This window comes from Nicotiana tabacum, chromosome 5 (genome assembly GCF_000715075.1).
Source record: "Nicotiana tabacum cultivar K326 chromosome 5, ASM71507v2, whole genome shotgun sequence".
In the NCBI taxonomy this organism is placed as follows: Eukaryota; Viridiplantae; Streptophyta; class Magnoliopsida; order Solanales; family Solanaceae; genus Nicotiana; species Nicotiana tabacum.
Window position 1 is genome coordinate 114,111,753 of NC_134084.1, and position 8,683 is coordinate 114,120,435.

Here is an 8,683-nt window from a genome sequence, read left to right on the forward strand (position 1 = left end):
TTAAAATATAAACGGCTTCTTCTGTTTGTAAATCCAACAAAATTATTAACAAATAAGTGTTTGATACAAATGCATACCAGCTACAATGCAAATAAAAAATCCTTAAGATTCTTCTTCCCCAAGTTTCAAATAGTAGAATAAAAAATTACTGCAAGTTTGTCATTTGACAAAAAAGTAGCAAAAAAATTGACTTTATACCCAAACTGTTCGAGAACAAGTAAGAAAAAACACACAAAAATTGATTTCATTTTAACTGTACATGTACAGTACGTGCACAATGATGTATAACTTTTTCTGAACTTGTATATGAAATCTTTAATAATATATACCAGGAAAATAAGAGAAGAAAATGCCAAACTTTCATGGAGGCCTATAATACATTGACAATGTACATACACCCTTATACACTAATAAATGTATTTAATTATACATTATTATACACAAGTATACAGCATGTATACATATTTATGTATAATTATATAGTATTATATAAGTATATATAAATACTATTTATACAATATTTAAATTAGAAAACACCTTTTGTCCATCACTGAATCTCCATTTTAACTCTAAAGTCACTAAAGAAGATGAGAAAGATGTGAGCTTGATGAATCTGAGCTCAATTTCCAGATTCATCAAAGCAACTTGTGGCTAGGTTTGAGAATAAAGGAGATGAGCTTTAGAGAGAAGAGACGAATTGCAGAGCAAAATAAAATTCTCTGTATTGTAATGAATGAAGATTACAACTTTATATATACAACTCAATTCTATACTAACTTAACGAATTATTTAACTAATGGGCCCCACAACTACAACCGACTAACTAACTCATCTCCTAACTAACAAAACTGTAATAGCTCACACTTCCCTTCAAGCTGGAGGGTGCAAGATGTTAAGCATTCAAAGCTTGCATAGTAGAAATGCATGTTGAGACTGCCCAACACCTTTAGTGAGAAGTTCCCACAAACTGTGTGCTAAGTACACCTTGTTTGATCTTGTCCCACACAAAATGGTAATCGATCTTAATATGTTTGGTACGTTCGTGGAAGATAGGATCGCCTGCAATCTGGAGGGCAGCCTTGCTATCATTATATACTTCCACGGGTCGCTTGATAGGCACTCCAAGTTCAGCAAACAGTCCTAATAACCAGACTACTTCTATTGTCACGGTTGTTAGGCTTTTATACTCTGCTTTTGTAGAGCTTCTCGACACTGTATGCTGCTTATTGGACTTCAATGAGATGAGTGAGTTTTCAAACTTGACTAAGTACCAAGTTACTGACCTTCGGGTGTTTGGAAAACTTGCCCAATCTGCATCACAAAACATGTCAAACTATCTGCTCCTGCACTACTCAGAAATATCCCCATGTCTGGTTCATGCTTTAGTATTTGACTACTCTCGTAGCAACATCCCAATGAGATTTCTTAGGCTCTTGCATGAACTGACTGAGAGTTTGGACTACAAGCACAATGTCCGGTCGTATGATAGTCAAATAAATCAACCTACCAATTAACCTTTGGTATTCACTCAAATCTGTCAGGATTTCATCACCTGTAGTGCCGTTGTGTCTGTAAAACTCAGCAGAAGTGCATTTCTGGTTGAGATCTATGGGAGCTGAGACTTGCTTAGCACCACTAAATCCCAAATCAGAGATGAGTTAAAGACAATATTTCCTCTTATTCAATAGAATCCATTCTTTGGATCTCATGACTTATATTCTCATAAAGTATTTGAGATCTCCAAGATCCTTCACCTTGAACTTCTGATGAAGAACAACTTTAGTCTCATTGACAAACTCCTCACTATTCCCACTGATTAGTAAGTCATCCACATATATCAACACCGCTACAAAGTCATCTCCTTTCTTTTTAGTGAATAGTGAATAGTCATATAGACTCTGAACATATCTTGCAACTATTAAGGCCTCACTGAGCTTAATGTTCCACTGTCGTGAGGCTTGTTTAAGCCCATATAATGATTCCAATAGTTTGCAGACCTTTGTCTTCCCATGTCTCATAAAACCTTGAGAAAGTTGCATATACACTTTCTCATATAAATCCCCTTGCATACGCCCATTTGTGATACACTCCAACCTTTAGAAGCAGCAAGAGCAATCACAGATCTCATAGTTACCATCTTAGCAACTGATGAAAAAGTTTTATTATAGTCCATGCCTTCTCTTTGGCTATAGCCCTTGGCTACCAACATGGTCTTGAACCTTTCTACCTCACCACTTGCTTTATATTTTATCTTGGATACCCATTTTGAACCAATAACCTTCATGACTTTTGGAAGATCAATAATACCCCAAGTTTTGTTGTTCTCTAAAGCCTTGATTTCAGTTTTCTTAGCTTCAATATACCTCTCATCCTTAGATGCTTCATTGAAGGTTTTTGGTTCTGTTAGTGCTGAGATTCCAGGCAAGATGCTTCTACATTTACTAGTCAACCTGCTATAGGATAGATAGTTGGATAGGGGATATGAAGAATTCTTTTTTGTAGTGGTCACATAGTCCTGCTACCATATAGGTTCCTTTGCAGTTCTTTTTTATTTTCTGACCTCAGTTGACTCTTGTTCAAGAGCTGCTGGGGGATTCACTTCATCTTCCCGCATTAAGTGTTGTTCTGGAACTACAATACTACTTGTTGGTACATCAACATTATCATTTTCTGTTGTTGCATTGTTGTAATCTATATTTGCATCATCATCTACATTTGTTGCTGGTGATTCTTGCATATCACCATTTCCTTCATGATCTGCAATGTTAGTACCTACATTGTTATCAACACTACTCCCCTCAATAGTCGTCTCTAAATCACTGCTTGCACTTTCTTCTGACTGCAGATGCATATTACCATAGGAGTTCTGCAAAGGTTCAAATTGTTCCAGACCTGAGATGGGATCTACGGTTGATGTATGTCCTTCTGCATTGTGAGATGTGGAACAAAGTTTGGCAAATGGAAAGATATTCTCCTTGAAAATAACATCTCTACAAACAAGGAAACAATTAGTATTCAAATCTATTAGCCTGTAGCCCTTTTGTGTTTCTGCATACCCAATGAATACAACTATTTTTTCTCTTGGTGAAAATTTGTCTTTCTTAACCAAATTAGTGGCATAGCAAAGACACCCAAACACTCTAAGGTGAGACAATGAGGGCGGCTTGTTATGAAGTAGCTCATATTGAGTTTTCCAATTCAAAAATTCAGTAGGCATTCTGTTTATCATATACACAACTGTTTTGATACATTCACCCTGGAACTTTGTAGGGACACTTGCTTGAAACTTCAATGCCCTAGTTGTATCTAGAATGTGCCTGTGTTTTCTCTTCACTACTCCATCTACTGTCGAGTGTATACACAATTGCTTTGATGAACTATCCCATAAGCATCAAACAATTCATTCATGTGTTTGTTAAAGAACTTTGTGCCATTATATGTTCTAACGACCTTAACTTTGGACTGAAATTGGGTGTGTAACATGGCAAGAAATTCCTTCGACATCACTTTTCAATTGAAGTAAATTCACCCAAATATACCTTGTATTATCATCCATAATAGTTAGAAAAAAATATTTTCTATCATATGTGGGAAACATATATGGTCCCCAAACATCCATATGCAATAGAGATAAAGGATTCTCACTTGTACTCATACTTCTAGGAAATACTATCCTGCTTTGCTTTGCTAGTGGGCATACAGAGCAATCATTATTCACTACTACGTCTACAGATTTGTTATGAAATAGACCCAAGTTCGTTATAGTACTAACTGATACATGGCCTAGCCTTTTGTACCATAAGACTCCATCTTCTTTACTACTCTGTGTAGTTGTAGTTGATGTAAATTTCCTTATCCCTTTGATGAATTTTTCCAAGCCTCCTTTGAAGTTCTTCTTCAATATGTACATACCACCTCTTTCTCTACCATTCCCCCTCACATTGCAACTGTAGAGATTCTAAAATAAACATAAGTTAGGAAAGAAATTCACTCAACAACATATCTGCCTAGTTAGTCTGGACACTAAGATTAGGTTGAACTTAAACAAAACACCTTCTAGCTTCAACTTATCACATATAACAACATCTCCAGTATGTGTTATATTAGGCTTCTCTCCTACAAGTATATATACTTGATCATTGTCACATTTGCTTTATTCTTAGTATTTAACATATCTAGCTCACCAGCTATGTGATGTGTAGCTCCAGAATCAATTATCCATTCTTTACAAGTAAAGCTTGCCATTAAGGAGGTTGCAATACCTGCCATGTTAACTTGATGTTCTGGAGTCTCCCTGTTCAGCATGCTCAAAATCTGTCTATATTGATCCTCAGTGAAGTATGGTCCTACCTTTAATCCTTCACAACTACTTCTTCCCTCATCCTAATGTGCTAATTTATCATTCTCTAAGCCACCAGTTGTCATGTTAGTTGCATACAATTTCTTATTTTTAAAATTAGTTGGATAAGCAACTAGTTTGTAGCAATTTTCCTTAGAGTGCCCAGGTTTGTTGCAGTAATCACATTTCACAAACGACTTCTTTTATTTGTACTGTCCCCTGTAATTTTGCACAGTCATCTGCCATATACTTGTTTGCATAGCAACTGGATCTCCTCCGTTTGGAAAGACTGGATGTGCACTAGAATTCAAACTCCCGTCCTCTATAATCAATGCATAAGCTTGGATCAATGTTGGCTCCACGGTCTCCATTAGGATTTGACGCCTTGCTTGATCATATGTCTCATTGAGACCACTTAAAATCTACATTAGCCTTTGCTGCTGAAGGTGTTCAACATACTCATTCGAATTAGGAATAGGCACCATTGCATCATATTCAGCCCACAATTCCTTTAGCCTAGTGAAATATGCAGATACTGAATCTGTTCCCTGCGAAATAGTAGCAATTTCCCTATGCAACTGAAAAATCCTCACACGATTCACTTTGTCGAATCTCTCTCTCAGATCTTCCCATACCAAATGTGCATTAGATGCGTAGACAATGCTGCTAAGTAGATCCGGAGACACAATGTTCATAATCTAGGGAAGCACGATTACATTACATGTTTACAGTCCTCATGCAATTCAGATTTGAACGACTCCTTTGTGCACGTCCCAAGCACAAACCCTAGCTTCCTCTTAGCTTGCAAAGCAATTCGTATTGAACGGTGCCACAATCCATAATTTTCTAAACCTGTGAGCTTTACAGGAATTAGAATCGAACTACGAGTGTCTGAAGGATGAGCAAACAACGGATGCGTACGATCGATTTTTTCGGCCGCCATTGACGATCGTCAGTCACAGCTTCGCGAGGAAGACGATGATGAATTTTCAGCCAAATTGAACAAAATTTGCGAAATTACAGCTCTGATACCATTTGAGCTTGGTGAATCTGAGCTCAATTTCGAGATTCATCCAAGCAATTTGTTGCTAGGTTTGAGAATAAAGGAGATGAGCTTTAGAGAGAAGAGACGAATTGCAGAGCAAAATAAAATTCTCTGTATTGTAATGAATGAAGATTACAACTTTATATATACAACTCAATTCTATACTAACTTAACGAATTATTTAACTAATGGGCCCCACAACTACAACCGACTAACTAACTCATCTGTCGACTAACTAACAAAACCGTAATAGCTCACAAAAGAAAAAGAGAAAGAGGAGGAGACGATGAAGAAGAAGAAGAAGAAAAAGATGACGACGACGATTCAATCAACTCAAGATATGTGTCCAAATGAACCCAAATTTTGCCTCGCTCAGGCACTCTATTTTAACTCTAAAGTCATGGCAGAAGAAGAAGAAGAAGAAATTAGCTCAAGACATATCTAAATAAACCTAAAACTTTGAATTTTGCCTCACCCAGTCAGTATAATATATATATTTATATACCCAAGCTCAAAAAGCCCCACAATACAATAATTATTGGTGCACCTTTATAAGTAAAGTCGGGATTTCAAATTCCACATTTATCCTGTTGTTTTTTTCTTTCGTTTTTTAAAATTGGAGTAGTAGTTCTTACCTCTTCTTCGTCTCCATTGTTTTTCCTTTCTTTTTCTAATACACATACGGGATGGGCATGTGTTGGGTCCCTATCTTGCTTTTTAAGTAAGTACTTTTTTTTTTCTTTTTTTTTCTTTGTCAAGTATATTCTTTCGTATTCTTCAAGCGTGACACATTTTGAAATCCCCATTCTTCTTATGTGATCATTATTAACTTTTATACCTTTTTTAAACACATGTTTGCATTAAATTTAGCAACAGTGAAGGATGTAGCGTAGAGTCAATGGGTATTTTGATATAAAATATAGATATACATATAAAAATAATTAAAATTCTAAAAAGAAATAAATTTGAACCTATAATTTTAAAAGTGTATTGAGTTACGTAAAAGAATCCCTAAAGTTGAACCCGTCGAGTATAAATTTAATTCACCTTTTCATAATAGTGCATCAATCTCTTAAAATACTAGATATGCCTCGTGTTGCCCTCCCTTTATCTCTCCCCCTCCCCAATGGTCATAAAAAAGAAAATGTAAAATTCAATCGCTTTAATTTTATAAAATTATTTTTTATTGTTTACTATGATGGAATTTCGTAAAACTAACTCAAAATGTGAATGTCATCTAGTTTTTGGGTGACTATATATGGTGTTGCCGCCAGCAAATTAAAGTGGAGGCCTGCAACTCAACTACCATGATAGATTAATTACTAAAAGAAACAGATCATGGAGTAATTGCAAAATAGATGATAAACTTATTAAGGCTATTAACATCCTTTGAATACGTATTCCACTAAAAATACACAAATTAGTGTTATTAGTGTTGTGGACCTTGAATGGAAAGAAGAAAAAAATAGCGTGTTGACCTTTGGGGACAAAAAAAAAAATATGGACATCATGATTGAAAAAAAACAATAAATTGTAAAGATATCCAATAGCAGCACCAACCAAAAATAAACAGAAAAAGAGGCATTATTAATTACATTTCATGCCGGATAGATCTATTAAGCTCTCCATAGATAAATATTTTCCAATTTCAATTTTTAAGGCTTGTTCTGAAATCTTCGATTAAGGATGAATGCTCAACCATTCCATTATATTCTTAGCAAAAAAGTGTATCATTATTCGGTGATTATGCCAAACAAAATTATTTAATGTTATCAGTTAAAAATTAACATAAATAAATATATATAACATACAATCATGATTAAATAATAAATAAGTATATAAAAAATACATATTCTGTATAGGGAAAATTGGTTAGCGACAGTTGGACGAATGATGGATGACACGTAAAACTGAAGACATGTAAGATGTGAGTACGCAAATAGTTGGCACCAGATACAAGCATGTGACCGGTATTGAGCGAGTTTCGAAGGCATTGAAACCGAAAACAAAAATTTGAAAGGAAGACGACGGTCTGAAAAGACATCATTCAATGAGCAGCCGTTACAAATAATCATTGTTTTAATAGTCAACCGTTATATGGCTATCAATAGAGATTTTATTCTCATTCAAGATGAGCTTGATTCAGGGGATCTTGTCTCTCTAAATAGAGCTATAAATAGGAGAATTAGTATCCATTATAAATGACAAAAAATGATTTGGACTCAAAGGCTATAATTTGCTCTCATACTATAAAATTTCTCGCTTGCTTTTGTTCTTAATATTATTCATATTATTGTTCCCGGATAAGCTCATCATACAACTAGACTGTATTTCTTTTAAGTTATTTTTATATTCTTAACTTTATTCTTATTTATTTTATATTTTTGGATCAAATTACTATACATGTTTATAAATCACGTTACAAATTCAACTGTATCGTTTTACGAGTAAACATATTTGATCTTCATCAGTTTATAGCATGTTTGGCCAAGCTTACCAAGCTGAAAAGCACTTTTTTCTTTTCTTTCAAAGTTGAAGTGTTTGGCCAAGCTTTTAGAAGGAAAAAAATGCTTTTGAGTAGAAGCAGAAGCAGTTTTGAAGAAGCAGAAAAAAGTACTAGATTCTTTCCAGAAGCACTTTGTAAAAGTTTGACCAAATACTAATTGCAGCTTAGAAGTACTTTTTATATTAATTAGCCAAACATAAACTGCTTCTCAAAATAAGTTAATTTTTCCAATTTAGCCAAACAGGCTATTAGTGTAAATATATAATAGGTGTTAGGTAAGTTTTTACACACTTTTATTGAGGTAGAACCAGGAGTATTGCATTACATAGGGAGAAATTCAAAACTAGCCAGATTTACAAGTGGTCATTTAAAAATAGTCACGCTTTCAAAAGTAATCGAAATGTAGCCATTTTTTATGTAAAGATAAATCTGAGCGAAAATACTACTCAAAACCCGGAAAATACGCCAGTATATTATGCTGGAGTTCCAACAAAAGTATACTTGAACTCCAACATATTATACTGGAGTTCCAGGATAAGTATACTGGAACTCCAGCATAATATAATGGAGTTCCAGCATAAGTACACTAAAACTCCAGCATAATATAGTGAAGTTCCAGCAAAGTATACCGATCCAATATAATATGCTAGAAGTTCATACACAAGTGCTCGAATCTCCACTATATTATGCTGGAACTTTCCGTGTGTTGGAGTTCTAGCATAATATGCTGGAAGTTCATACACAGGTGCACCGAACTCCAGTATATTATGCTGAACCGGTCTCTGTTGCAGCA